General features: G+C 39.3%; 1 protein-coding gene across 3 annotated transcripts in view; it reads left to right on the top strand.

Annotated features, from left to right (window-relative positions):
* The window catches only part of LOC117214754 (FH1/FH2 domain-containing protein 3), a 241713-nt gene that overhangs the window by 812 nt on the left and 224800 nt on the right, over nucleotides 1–16101 (top strand). The window lies entirely within an intron of this gene.

The raw sequence follows: 16101 nt of genomic DNA, 5'->3' as shown, positions 1-16101 counted from the left end.
CTTTTCATTTGCTCTTTTTTCTGTCCTTTCTTTTTCACTCTTTTTCCCCCCTCTTTTAGTTTAATGGTTCGAAGTCTCTTACACGACCATGCTTGCGTTAGATGTTAGACTTAAGCGAGGGGGAATTCAACGACCTACGTAGGTCGGTTAGAACGAACGATGGCAGATCCAGATTCGAGTGGCACTGCTGTGGAAATTTATCAAAAGCGTTGTTCAAATTTCGATGATTCCATAAGGATTGGTATTATGTTCTATATATCTTATGCAGAGTTCTACGTATGACGCTGTCACTTGATAACATATTTGATATTTTAAAAGATGCAACATAGTAAAATTAATTAATTATTCGATTCTCTTTTGTCTAACTGTAAAACGACAACGTTGTCTGTTCCAAACATTAACATCCTGTTAAACGACAAATAGCGTACTGAGAATACATTATCACTACGTAAAAGTGTTAAATTACTATGGTATAAAATGACCACGAACGCAACCATTTGATAAAGTCCATTCACAGCTATTAAAGCGTCTTACAAAGAAATCGTCGAGCATGTTCGTCATCTATCGCTTACGTTCGCCTCGATAAACGACGTAGATGAATAGCTATGGGAAGAATGCCACGATAGGTGTTTAAACAAATGTTTTACGATAACGGAAAAATATGGCACGGCTGCTGGTATGGTAATGCGAGGAGATCCATCTGTAACGGAACCTCTTTGAGGGCCGGGGGGACAGAAATTATTCTCATCGTCAGACAGGATTCTCGTTTAATGCTGCCACTTGCTGCCAGTATCAAGGATTCTCGAGATCGCAGAAATTTCCCGCCAGGGACAGGTTTCCTTTTTACTCAACCCTCCCTTAACGTCTGCCTCGACGTGTAATACGTACACGGAAATATATTTATATCCCCGGACAAAATCGCGCCGGAGAGGGATGAATTTTCTTTCCTTGATATTAATATTTATGAAATCCGCCCTGATACCAGTCGGCGTAATGTATGCTTGAAAATTTCAAATAGCCCGAGTTACCGCACCACGGTAGCACCGTGGAGGAATAGTCGAATGAATTTTTTCATTGAAGTTCGCGAGGAAGTACTTACCGATAACTCTAGCTCTATCAGGCCATTCCATAGTAATGTTGTTTCTTACTTTGCACTTTGAATTTCTCAGATAGAATGTAACGGTCACTGTATCAGGGTATGCATATTTACAGTTGACGATTAGAAAAATTGCAAATAGCACCAGTATATAAATGCGCAATGCTAATGAATCAAAAAAGAAATTTTGTTCTATCGATGGAATGCAACGATATAGTTCGAAATGGTAGATAGAACGTTTTAACTACGGAACATGGTAAAGATCATACAAGTATAACAAGAATACGCATTAGATATGGAAATTTCCTTCGGTTAAACTTGAGACAAGTTTTCTTGAGATATAGATTTTAGATTGTACGTTCACATATTTATTTAATCATTTTCTGAAACAATCTTAAATCCTAAAAGAATGTAACAAATACATTACATCCGCGCAATATTATGAACTGTTCGAAAACTTGTGGTGAAATCACTTTCGGAGTATCTCTACTCTCCGATGCCCGGAGCACCGATTAGATTAATTCCCAATCAGAGTACCATTAACCAAACTACCCATCCTGAAACTTTCTTCGAAACCACGTCTCTTGGTATCACGATGCGGCTCCCCGACGATTTAAGACGACTGCTGATATTACATTGAATCAGTGGAACGGAGGAGGGTCGATGCGATAAATTATATCGTCGAGGGAAAAATGGACGGAAAGTGTGGCCGGATGCGAGGCGAACGATCCTCGTGGCGTTTGCCGAACTTCACCTTGGGCCGAGTAATTCTTCAAAATTTATTATTAGATGTTCGTCGCGCGATATCGAGGCAGCGGTTGCACGCTTCTCAAAGTCGTCTGGTCGGCTAACTATTATAAATCGACGTTATTAAGCACCTAGCCAATGGAGAAATATATGCTTGGCGTATTACGACAGTAAAGAGGGATGAGAGAGGGAGAGGGGGAGATCATAAATTTCGCGCGCGTAACTATATTCATTAATGGCCAGGGGATCTTGTGGGATCTTCTCCGGTTGTCGTTCCCTCAGTTGCTGCTGTTTCTCTCTCTCTCTCTCTCTCTCTTTCTCTCTCTCTCTCTTTCTCTCGCGCACCAAGAGAATCCGATTGCGTATAGCTGCGTGGCGTTCGTGGCTCCGCGACCTGGCACGTTTACGTGTTTCATTCATTGGATCGCGCGAGCGTGCTTTGCGTAAACCCGAACAGCATATATGCACATACATACATACATACATACATAGATACATGCAGCCGCGATCTCGCGGATAGCTGCGGCTTCGTGCATTCGCCACCGGCTTATCTTTCGGTGATTGTTACTGTTCGCTCGCCGCGTACTGCACGGTAATTAATACCGGTGTAGGCACGCTGAATGTGTAACGAACGATGCCGCACGATTGATGTTGCATAATTTTTGCCACGGTATGCGGAGAGAATTTTAAATTCGTCTAAGTAAGAATTATTATACAGAAAGCGTAAATTAATAAGCAAGAAAGAAAGAGTAATAGAGAGACAACAGGGATAGAGTGTAGTAGACAGCACGCCTTCCAGATTATTGCGATAGAACTTAAAAGAAGAAGTTAGAAGAGAGAAGGACTTAAAAGAAGACAGTACTTGGATCAAAAGAATAAAGGAAGAATGCGTAAGCTTAAAACTGAAAGGAAACAACAAAACGAAGAAGGACAATGGTATCGTTCTTGAAAGAGATCGGTTGTAAGGTACGCGTGACAGCGAAAATAGGATTAAAATGGGGAAAGTCTACAGGGGAAGGACGAAAGTTATGAGAGAGAATAAGAAAAATCAATACGTCAACTTTTTTACATTTTTCCAAAGGTCCCAACCTATGAGAGTCAGGTCTGTTCGTAAGTATTTACTATGATTCGAACATTCCTCTATTAGAATGTCTCGAAACATTCATAGATCGCGCTATATACTGTCTTTGCATACGGCACAAATGTAACTCATGGACGGAGAATAAAAGATACCAGAACCTTCGATTATTTCGCTCGCGCAATATTCCAAGAGTGGGTCATTAAGTATAAACAGGTTTCCACTCCAATTTATCATCTCGCAAGCGTTTTCTTCCTCCCTCTACAGATAAGATTTGTTCCTATTAAGCATCTACAAACGTTTCGAACGAATAAAACTCCGATATTCTATTACTCTTCTTCGATTGGCCTGGCAATTTTCAGCCCTTCTTCAATTACCGAATTCAAAGTTTTTTCTAGTTAGGAAACAAATCTTTCTCTAGTTAACGTCGCAAGAACGTGTTAAAACAGTTGATAATCCAGTTTCTCGGAGACTCTAGATTTCCAAGGTCTCCGAGGCAGCTCATTGTCATCGTACGTAGAACTCGTTGGGCGCTGGTCCGTTACACGGTGTCGCCTATCATTTTGACAGCCAGCGCTGGAACTGAGCTCGTGAGAGGTCCAGGTCGGTCGGCTGTGTCGCGGTCGCGAAAGTGGTTTTACGATCATGTCCAGATAGCTTTGTCGTCGTGACACCTTTGCGGTGCTTGCTTTGACACGCTGACGCGCTTCATTCACCTAATCGTGCACGCGTGCTTTCTGTAAACTGTTCGGTGGGACACGTACATGCACGCGTGTCCATCTGGTGTAGTTAGAATCAGGGACAAACAGCCGGTGACCGAACAATAGACGAAGATATAGACACTATAGACGGTGCTGGAGCGGAGAATGGGCGAACAATGAGAGAAAACGAGAGGGGCAAATGGACGGACAAAGAGAGATAGAATAAAGGAGAAAAAGAGAAGGGTATCCAGAGTAGAGAGAGGTCAGGCGACACGAGCGCAGAAGCGCAGCAAGCGTGCACGTGGTTCCTTTGTTCGTGGCACCGTTTCTGAAACAGCCCTTCAGCCGCAACTATTCTCATAGAGGTCCCGGTGCACGGTTAAATGCACGATTACTGCAGTATCGCTGAAACCTCGGTCGGCCACCTTCGTGACTGCACCACTTTGACCCAATTGCGTCGTCGTGTCGCAATGTTGAACAACACGCGGCTGCCAACGGAGGGACCGGTCGGTCGGTCGCGCGCTATTCCTTCCGCATTCAACGGGCCAGCCACGACCTGTCTCGGGCTACGTTCGTATCCGACTCGAAAACGCCACTCTTCCAGCTTGACGTCCTCCGGATTAACTTGCATGAACTTTCACCGATCATATTTAGCACTTCTCAACAGAGTGCTTTTGGTAATCCTCACGCGTCGACCTTTAGCCGTTGGTCGTGACTTTTTATGGTTTCGAAGCGATTTTCTGTCACGATTGTGAGTAGTTCATTTTGGAAACGTTGTCTTTCGCGATAACTATTTCACTTGTATTTCATAAGATATATGTGCCGTATTATTGCTTTGGTTAGCTGGAAGCCTATGCGCGATTAATTGATGCAGAGATTGGCTGTAATTTCAGTCTTGATCATAATTTTCTGCTACTGCTACCGAAGAATCTGTTACAACTCTTGCGTAATACTATGTAAGACTTTATATTGAAGCGATGATAGACATTTACGTTCTTCAGCAAATACCGTTAAATACATTTCTTCTGAATTCTACTGCAACAATTTTATTAGCGTCATAGAATTTTAATAAAAGACCATTAATGTTACACAATTACTCGTACAATCTGAAGCATAGAGTAATCATCGAACACTTTCTAAATTTTACATTATTCTTTACGAGCAATGATCGAGCAAAAAACTATCGATGTTCTCGCAATCTAGACGCTGCTTTATTTCCACGAAACCTTTTCTCTTCCTCACCTTTTTCTCTCTACACGTCGAAGCGGATTCGATCGTGAAGAAATTACGATGCGGTTAATTTTAAAGCTGTTTCGGACGTAGCCTGGTGCTTCTGAAAGATTCGAGTGTTCCGAAAGATGCTGGTCGGTACTCTTTGGGCCCTCCTTCGGCAGTTCGCCGACATAACGGGACCGAGAAGCGTTACCCTCACGGCAAAGGAATAAAAAGTACGTTTATGGTCTGAGCATTATATACCTATAGGTACCGTGTGCTGGTGTACCGGTTATCTCGCGAACGTTGTTGGGTTCTTTCCGTGTAACTCTTTTACCTGTCCTTTGCTGCGGTTAAATTCGGCCTCGCCCTTTCCAAAGGCATCCTTGACGCAGCTTCACGATGCGTTTAAAGCGGACCGGTTCAGACGCGGCTAAAAAATCCGCGATTCGAACAGAAGAAGTTCTTTCCAACCAGTTTGCGTTGAGACGGAAAGGATAAGTTTTGTTTTCTGTTAATTTATGGCATAGATATTGTCTAAATATATCGATTATTTTGACATCTGTTTCGCATTTTTCATATTTTAATTTGTATTCGTTTCAAAGATTATTACGAATGTAATAAAAATAATGTAAATATTTTGTATCATTTCGTTCGTAAGTTTTGCGTTATTTCACGATGAGAAATCCGTGCCCATAAACGGCGTGTATCGAACGGGCTCCGCTTTTTCGCTTATTAAAAGGAAGACGGTTATTTTCTACAGTGTAGAACGGTGGCCACGCATAAATATTTGGTAAACTGACATCCTTAGGAAGAGTCGGTGCAACAGTGTGCACGTACGAGCTGCGAACCGCCTTTTATATTCTTTGACGTTCTCTTTCATAAAAATCCTCTTTACCCTCGCACATTCTGTCGCGCGTATGCTAAAGCAGTGCCGTGCTCCGAATTTATGAGCGAAGCTGTACTCAGGAACCAGAATTTATAGTGCGCATTCTCTCGAATTTATTCCTCGGAAAATGTAACGAGACGCGCCGGTGAATTTACGCGTGTTCTCCGCCGCGATTTTTAACGCGAAACGATAAACATCTTGATCTACGATCGAACGCAAAGGATAACTACGTGGAAAGCCAAACGATCATTTTGCTTTCACCATGATCGATGCACTTTGTCTCCTGTATCGTATTATCCTTGCAACGAGACTCGATGTCCCCCTTGTTAATTATGTCACGATTTCGTTCCATTCGCGGTGAAAGAAAGTTTATCGTTCGTTCGCGACTTAGACGCTTTATATTCTGTAACTTGCAATGATTCCAACGTTATTTGCTGAAATTACGGATAAGTATTCTTCTTTTTATGGACTCTGCGTGATAAATGTTTTGATTGATTTTTAACGAGGAATTCATATCGAGATTTGACGTGGAGTATTCTTTCAGTATCGTAAAATGCATTTTGTAGTTTCTTTCGATGAGCCAGATTATAAAAAAAAATTCGTAAAGTACGTGTAAACTTTTGTGATCGACTACATAGGTTTCCTTGGATAGTTAGATATTCATTTTTGTAGGTTTACAGATATTATGATTTTAGCGAGTATCAAAATTTTATAGTTAGAAGTAAAGATATTAGTAGATTGATGAAGTAAAACTTCTCGGTTCCTTCACTACGATATCCTTGAAACAAGAACCTCTCACAATCCACTGAATAGGATAATGGTTATTCTGCGCTGATATATTTATGTACGTAGATATTTAGATACTTTATATAGGTAATTACTTAGCAGTTAGTAATGCATATTTATACCGAAAGTTCACTCGGTTAGTCACTTGGTTGGTAGCTGCAATATAATTCAATTCATTACGGTAGTTTACTCTAACAAGCTTAAGACCTTGGGTAGTTAATAAAGTAAATTACATTTTCACGTATAATCTTTCGATCTCTAACAATAAGATATGTGCTCGGATTTTAATTAATCCTACTAAATTCATATATTAAACTTTAAGTAATCTAATAGATTAAAATTAATTCTATCTGCTCGTACTACTCCACATACGTAAATACGTTATAATATTATATAATATTTAAGCGATTCGTAATCGCTTACGTCTCTGGAAATTTGTGATATGTACAAAATAGAAAATATCTCACAGTAGGTGAACCCGATTTATCTATCTTCCTAAGTATATAAAATTTGGTAAACATTCTTAGTCTAATCTAGATCTCTGCCACTTAAAAAAATACGTAAGGTCTAAGCTTAGTAACTCGAAATGTTCCCGACATTCTAAACCCAAATTAACTTAGACGCGTAACCGCGTTGACTCCTTTCCAACGTACTTACACACGATCACCGGCGATTCAACACCCGAGTCACGGTCACTGAAGTGCTTCAACCTCGAGCAGGCTGCGTATCCACGAGGATCGGCCTTTTTCACGCTACGACAACAGGCGTATCCGCGTTACGTAATATTACAATTAGATCGCGAGTGACGCATTCCAGCGCTTAGCGGCTCGCATAACTCGTCAACAGCGAGTAACCTCGACTGCCTCGATTTGGTGGCAAATAGAGCATGCTCGTCTCGTCCCGTGAAGATCAGTACCGGCACACCGGTTTCAGGCAATCCATTTTTACCCTCTGCATTCCTATTGAATGGTAATGGAGAGTTACGATTGCGATTTATGGCGGCGTTATACTTGGGAGGCTGCGAAATTTCGGTTTTATGGCCGACCGGCTTATCGCGCCGCACGGCAATGGACTGCGAAGTGCAGCACTGGTGCCGTCGTGCCACCGAATAACGATACCAGAAAGAGACGTAAATCACCACGGATGCATTGGGACCCGTCCGTCTCAGAGGATCCTCCAGTTTTTTTTCTTCTTCATTCCTTTTTCGCTTTGTCTCTCGTCGGTCTACGTACAGCGCAACTACATTGTCGAACTACAATACGTATGCGCCGACTATACAGAAACTTGGCGATCGTTTGTTAGTGTTTGGAGATGTTAGCGGATATAGAGAATTTGTCAACAAATTTGATCAAATATATAACAAGCAATTACGTATTAGCGAAAAACACACATTTGCATCTATAATCGTTTATGAACGTTTTACGTGATGGACGAATTGTAGTAAAAATTTAGAAACACTGGTGTTCATGCGTATCATCTCTGTTAACTGTTCCAACTGTTCATAAACGTTCGTGCATCACTTCTGTGATGGAGGAAACACCCAACAGATCTCATAAAGGACATAACCTAACAAACACGATGATGGTACCCCGCTGGGGGTAACCACCCACATGTTATATTATTATACCGCTATAATATTTTACCAAATGTCCTACTGGACAAATTGTAAAATTTAAATAAATAAATAAAAAAAAAAACTTTTGTGATGGTGCAAATAGCTTCTCGGTAGATACGTAGCTTTAGACGATCAGAAAATGGAATTTTATTCGCTCGCTAATATATTTGTTCTAATTTATTCGAATAACGACAGATGATGAGGCGGGATTTGGGATATTACCTAAATGTAAGTTGGAATGGTTTAATGGTTCTTTTTGGGCATTGAGTTATTTCAAACGGCTGCGAGTTGCAAGGGAATGCTTGGGGTGGGCACCTACAATTAATGGATGGATGAAAGCAGTCTAGTCGGGGTAATAAAAATTGATTCGGAGCAGTGATTGTGTGTGACAATGGAATTAATAGGCTCAGTTGATGGATTTTTAACACGGGTTAAACGTGATACTTTGAGGGGATTAATTGTTCGCTGAGATCTTTCTCATTCGATGGAGGGTGGCTCGGTGAAACTGGAAAGACTGACGTACTTTATCCACCAGATTATTTCTCCTAATTGAAATCGAGACACTTTAATACGAGGATAGCTTCGACGAAATTAATACGCGACAGGAAGTAATAATACAGCCGTCAGGAAAAATGTTCTTCTACGAGATTCGATCAACCTGTATACTTGAAAGAAAACAAATTATTAGAATTCGTAGTGCACAAAATTTCACGAAAGTTAGGTTTCTGCCGATCTATATAGTATACTAAAATTACAAACGAGAAACGGTTCGATGGAACTATAACAATATACAATTTTCTCTCGGAATTTTATGTCAGTACATCGTGCATAGACTGGACGTGCATATAATACTATTTATAAAATTTGACCTAAATATCTTTACCTCAGATCTGGCTTGCTTCAATCGGTGCTAAACAATGAAGCCATTCGGAACGAACAAGCAGACACGAAGAGTTCTTCAGAACTCAGTCGACGATCTACGATATTTCGTTCTTTTATTCTTAGCATCGTACGATCGTTACAAGAGCGATTGTAGTCGCTCGAGTTGATAAAAATGTGACGCGAAAAAAGCAGAAGCTAAAACAAACGTTGCAAAACGGTTCGAGGCGTTGTTTACGAACGACTTTCTCCAGAACAATCGGTCCCTACTGCGCGAACCGATCGAGCTCTGTACATCAAGTTCGCGCAGTCACCGTTCCATCATCGTCTGCTGATATTTTTTACAAGAACATCGCGCTCGATCTAACGGACAAAAGGAGTCGCTCTGACGATGAAAAGAAATATCACTTGCACCACGACAAAGAAACTTTCTTTGCTACAATATTGACAATGCCTTGATCACGATTCTTAAGGTGACAAGAAAGAATATAAGTGGAGAACGGAAACTAGAGAATAATGGGCAGAATGGGATGGAATATTGAAATAATGGGATAGAATTACATAAACGAGGATTAAAGGGGATATTTCTGTATTGGAAAATTGGAAAATTGGAATTTTTCTTTTGTTAGAGCTGAACGTCAACCGTATGATTATTATCGATGGAAACGGATATTGTTAGTATATCGTTATATTATTTTCGATTTTATTTTTATTTCGTCCAATGTTTGAGAAATATTCAACGAAATATTTTGATACGATTACGCGTGTCGTTTATCGGCTCCTGAGAGCATTCGATTTCATAATCGAAACATGGTTTATGTATATTGTAAGAATTTTCAAATTCAATATTTTTTCAACAAAATTTTGAAGAAACGATTCTGCCTTTGGTTTATTTTTGTACATCATTTCGTGCAATATTCCACTATACCTCTTACTGGATGATATTAATCCTGTGGGACCATAAAATCAAGTTTTTTTTTAATATTCTGCTAGATCATAATAACTTTGCGAATACTCAAGAGATTTGCGAATAGATCTTTTACATAAATAAATAAATATCTGACGGAAAAAATTTATAATTTCTATCATTCTAAATGTTACAATAGAATTTTGATTATTTAAACTGATCATGATACGTATTGTTCGACTAATTGAATAATTTTGTCTTCGCACTTCGTAAATTTTAAAACGTCTAAAAATTGTCACGTACTTACGAGTATATGTATTTTCGCGCCGACGTAAGGTGAAGAAAAAAGGAAGAAAGGAAAAAGGTGGGTTTAACGCGATAGAAAGACAATACACTTGCTTTACACAGCCTACGTGAAACTGGGCGCATAAATCGTCGAACGAAGGTGCGCAAAGAACGCAAATAACTTTTCACATGGCTCGCCTCTCTCAGTTTTTCTCAGTTTTTACGTTCTTTCGCGTTTCCCAGTAACAACCCACGGAAAGCCGGATCTCGTTGACTGACAGAACAAACGAAAAGTTCGAGAAACGACGCGCCAAAAGTTTTTCGTGTAACGAAGAAAAGTAATCTCACGGAACGTTGTTTCAATCCGGTTGTTGCGTCGAAATTGTAAATAACGATTTCTCGAAAATTGGCGAAACTTGGTTGGACACCACGCGTTTCCACGGGTCAAATTGATTTAACTTGAGGATATTTATGATACGAGTTAGAACGCCAGCCGGCGTAACTCACGGCTGAGATTTGTTTTCGTTGCGATTTTCGAACTGCACTGTACGATGGTCTTTGTTACGTTGCTTGAAAAATTTGAAACTTGCAAAAATTAAGATTTCTCTTCTTTGTTTAGGAAGTTGTGGATTACTTCGACAAAAATTATCTAAAATAATGTTATTACAATTTTAAATTCTTTTAACATTTTGAACTTGCAAAGATCTTTAATGTATTCGTGACTTCTGAACTTTCGCTTTTCTTCTTATAATTATCATTTTTGCGTAAATCGAAAGTTGAGAACTTAATAATTTCAGACAACTGTATTAATTAACAAATAGTAATATCACACTGTTTCCTCTTTTTAGATATAGTTTACCGATTGAAAATCATACCCCCTCCATGTAGCTGTTCAAAAAATTCACACAATATATTTTCAAAATTTGTTAGCATAATCTGTAAATAAATAACTAGAGAAACTCGCAGAATTTTTAATTCGTAATTACTTTTCTTACTGTGAATATACAGTGGAAACGGTTGCCTTATAGTCGATAACTATCATAAATCATGGTAACAAAAGTAGCAATTAAAATGCAACTGTTTAAAAATTTCATAGAAAATGTATATTACTGTTTTCGTAATAATATAGTTAGCTATAAATAAACATTAGCCAATGATCCCATATCCCAGCGTATCCTTATCGTTATTAATACTCTTTCTTTTCTGGTTTCTAAGAATACAGTCGAAAATTCTACCGGACCAGGACTGTCTGTACAGTCGCGTGACACCTGTGACATCGTTCACAACTATTTTCGTACTACGTTTCACTCTGTGATGTGGGGCTTTCCTCGAAATTTCGGTGCCTGACAATTTCCCTAAAATATCTTAATGTTATCACCGCTATATCTTCTATTGAGAAAGTAGCTCTGTTTGTAGAATAGCCCTCGAAAATCTGTAACTAGCTCAACAATCGGTATTTCTATGAACTTCTAATTAGTGGATAAAACACTCTCGTATGATTCTAATAATTTGATACTGTGAAAATGAAATGTACATGGAATCTAGTTGAAAAAACAATTCATCGGAAAATAAAAGCGTGTGCTAATGCCTTTTGCAGTCGTTGTATTAAATTGTCCGAAAAGTGTCTTTCTTTTACAGACTCGTCTTTTACAACGATGCATCTTTATACAAACGTGAAACATAATCTGTCGAACGTTGTGATCTTTATTTTGATAGAACAAAATGGATCATACGTAATTCGATAAAATAATATAAAACGAAAGATGTTGTGCATCCGTTATTTCCTTATAAAATGAAAGAAACTTTTCGGACGACCTAATATAATTACCTAATTGCCTTAATTACAGTATCAATCGGTGGATTTTTGTATACCTTTAGTCAACTAACTGCTATAGACCTCTGATGTATTCCGAATGTTATTTCTCCTCGTGTACGTACACGCTGCTCTACACGAGTGTCCAGTTTCATTGAAGAGTGTGATTCTTGACGCGACGGTGGAATTTGTTTCGGGAAACGTGTAGAGAATGGACTTTCGGCCGAGCTGTCGCTCGAGCAGACCCTCGTTGCTCGGTTTCGGAGCAAATCGAGTTAACTGCTGGCACTTAACGCGCGGCATTGTTGAAACTGGATAGGGCAACGTTTTCTATGTATTTCAGCTCACTGACTCGCTATACGAGAAAGTATTGTCGGTGTTTTTGTAATTAGATATTACAGTTTTATTTTTGCACTTACTAAAAGTAAAAAAGTATTTGATAATTGAGCCCGCTTAATAAACTCCAACTAGTAGATTTTGATAGAATTTAGCTAAATCGTCTGTGTCTTTCGGGTCACTTTCGACCCAATCGTATTCTTTCGTCGTTAAAGAAGTTCCCTAACTTGGAAAAAAATGTAAAAGAATTGCTATTACCGCGAGATGTTTTACTCCAATTTTACAACAAACTGTTGATTAAAGCGTTGAAAGCTTCATCGAAGCGGAATCTAGATCGAACTAGATAGACCACTGAACGTGCTTTGAACTATCTACGCGTTCCACTAAAACGACAAGGCACCTAATATTATTCAAACATACTTGAATCTTCGCTATTCTCGATTTCAAGCTAATATTCTCTCGGTATGCGTTGAATCTGGACGAGCAGCGGCAGGTAAGAAACAGGCCGCGTGTTTGGTCAAAATGTTTGCCCCGAAAAAACGTCCTCCGAATGACCTTACCTCAGGCTGTTCATAAATATTGATAAAATGCGCTTCCTGCCGAACGACAGGAGTCGAAAGAAAGGGTAGAAAGGGTGGGAGATGCAGAAGGTAGCGGAAAGGAAACGAGCGAAAAAGAGAAGCAAAACCGCGTAGAGTTGCGAGTTGCAACAGAGTCCAGCGACCGATCGAACGATAAAGGCGTTACCGCATTATATTTTCGAGAGCGTGAAATTAATATTCATAAAGAAGCGGTATTGCGAAGGGTAGAGAAGGTAGAAATATGACGGACAGGTTATGATCGAGTAATGCGGTCGTGGAACCGTTCGCGAAATTATTGCAAATTACAGATTTTTGTACGGTTCCCGGCCGAGATCGGTATTTTTGGCACAGTCGCGGTAATAACGACCTTGTTCGATGCGAGTACGCGGTTCTTCGTGTTGGATCGATGACCTCGGTGTGAGATCATTTTTTAAAAAAGTTTTAGTATAATATCGAATCGAGACAGATCTAATGAATCCTCGCTTTTCTTCGACTGAGTCGTCTTAGCCGTTGATGAAAAAGTTACAGGTTCTCTTAGATTATGCTTACTTCTATTGGTTTATATTGCTTTATATTCCATCGAGTGTTAAGTTGATTTGATAATACTCGGTGTAACTTCTGGAGTGTACTTCTGGAGAAACTTAAGGTTGGCTTTAATTTAATGAATTGCGATCTTTTCTAGAACTGGCCTTTCAAGGTGTCTTGTTGTGGGAAAAATGTTAGGTTTTCTAAGATAACGGTTATTTGGATTCTTGTAAATATCTTATCGCGTCGTGTATTTTGTTGAGCGTTAAGTCATCGATTCGGTAACACTTTTATGATACGTTCGCTGTATTCTATATAAATCTTTTATTGCTTTTATACAGAAGAAATTTTTGCATATGATATGATAACGTCTCAGATGTTTCCAATTGTGAAACGTTTTATTCTGATACTAATGATGAAATAGAAACGTACAGAATTATGTGACGATTGTTGTTATCGGATTTTGGTTATTTCGATGAAAAGATTACGTTATCGACACTGAACTCCTATCCGTATTAGTTACAAGGTTACGTCAAAGGAACTACCTTGATCGATATAAATCAAGCAAAGTGTCCTTGAGTTGCTATGGAGTAAGAGTTCTATGAAATAAATGATTTTAAAACTATTCGACATACTCCATTGAACAGAACACATTTCTTCTCAATCATGTTTTTGATAGATAGGATTAGACTCAAAATAGGTATTTATGGTATAGTAACATGTACAATAACTTAGTTAGGTAGTGTTATTTAAAACATAGTGTTTTTATTTTTCCCTTTTTTTCCCGGTTAATTTATTTATCGATTTATTGACCAATTAGAAGCTACAGCTATCTGCTAATTCATGACGCAAACATTAATAACCTAAATACATACGTATGTAAATAAATACAGATAACATATTGTCAAAGACAAGTTTTAAATTAAATTGAGTTATCTTTTTAAAAAGCAGTAGTTTTCTAGTCCAGATTATTTCGATAATTTGTTAAACAATTTTTGAAATAATTCTCGAAAGATTTAGATCCTAAAATTACGTGAAGATACAATTGACTTTTCTATTTTCTCTATGAGAAACAAACGAAATATTGGAAATGATCATAAGAAGTGGAACGTACGTACGATATATTGGAATGACAGACTGAATTTCTGTATGCAGTATCGCGGTGGTATTGTGCCAATATTTGAATAAAACATTGGCTGTCAAAAGGATGTCGAAGGAAAGAATGCTGGAAGGAAAGGAAAACAGCAGGAATTGTGTATTGGTTTTCACCTTGGTTCATTCCTCGACTTTATAAAAAGATCACCTTTTTGATTTTATCCTACGAGGTCACTCTCACCTATCGTTAACCCAAGATAACCTGCGCAGGATCATAAACTAATAAAAATTTTCAGAAATACGAATAAGAATCGTATTTAAAAGAGTGAATTTTCGAATCAAAGTTTGTCAGTTAGTAAGATGTTACATACACATGGTTATTAGCGCGAAGAGTTATGGTTAACGATTATAGACTTCATTTTTACTTGACAGTAATATCCCAAAAGCATAACTGCGCTTGGAAGCGAAAACTCCTAAAAAAATAATGAGGAAGTGAAACCAAAAACCAGGAGAGAGATCGATGTGATTCGGAAGGCTGTAAACCTTAAAGGCTTTCAACGACTCAGCGGGTTGCATCGTTTATGATTCCTTGCGTCCTAAAAATCGTTTTATCGTCTTCGACGAACGTGACTCGAAACACATCGGTCGCGTGAACGTTCTTTCCTCGAATGAATATTTCCAATGATCCGTGAAATCTCGGTTGAACCTTTCTACGGTATCGGACGACGATTTTAATAGCTGCCATGAATCTGACCCATCGTTGCCCCGTTTCGTATCCCCGACGTTTCGCCAGGCCGATCGTCCATCGTGGGAATTCCCGTTGATCCGTGAATTTTCTGCAAATCAAGACCAGGGGGATGGCCACGATCGAGATTTATTCCCGCAATAAAACGGCCGGAAAGTCTTCTTTCTCCGAGGTGTTTTCCACGCTCGGCTGATCGACGGGACTCGCGCAGCGATTTCGCTGGAAATTTTACGCGGTTCGTCGGTCCTCTCGATGCCGGTTGCATTGTCTCGTTGTTAGTTCGGGAACACAATTAGCGCACCAGGTCAGGGAGCGTCATGCTGCCTTAATTCAGGTCTAACGTCTGTCCGCCAGATTGTTCTCTTCCTGTACGCTGTACGGTATTCGTGCGTGTTGTTTTGTGTTTGCATTTCCGTGGCCACGGATCGCAATCGTCTGGGCAGCCAGAACGAAGTTTCGCGTGTGGGTTGTTTCGTTTGTAACACGATATACGCATGTCGATATGTATTAAGATTTTCTCTTTTTTTTTTTTCATTTTCACGTAAATCACCGTGGGGAGAGCTTTACCGTGGTAATTACAACGGCGTAATTGAATCTCGCAATCGGTGGGAAATTTTGATTTAAATCGTATCATCGAGCAGCGATTGCATCGAAAATCGTCGGTGTTCTGGGATCGTTGTTAATTTTCCGAATGTATATTCATTGTACCGGAACGATGTTATTTCAGATAATGACGTGGTTGATAAATCACGCGGGGTCCATCGACGAAGAGGAAGCCATTCGACCAATAATCTAACTTCTTGTCTGATGC

Source organism: Bombus bifarius, unplaced genomic scaffold (genome assembly GCF_011952205.1).
Source record: "Bombus bifarius isolate JDL3187 unplaced genomic scaffold, Bbif_JDL3187 scf7180000009243, whole genome shotgun sequence".
NCBI lineage: Eukaryota > Metazoa > Arthropoda > Insecta > Hymenoptera > Apidae > Bombus > Bombus bifarius.
This window is presented reverse-complemented; position numbering and strand designations above follow the sequence as displayed.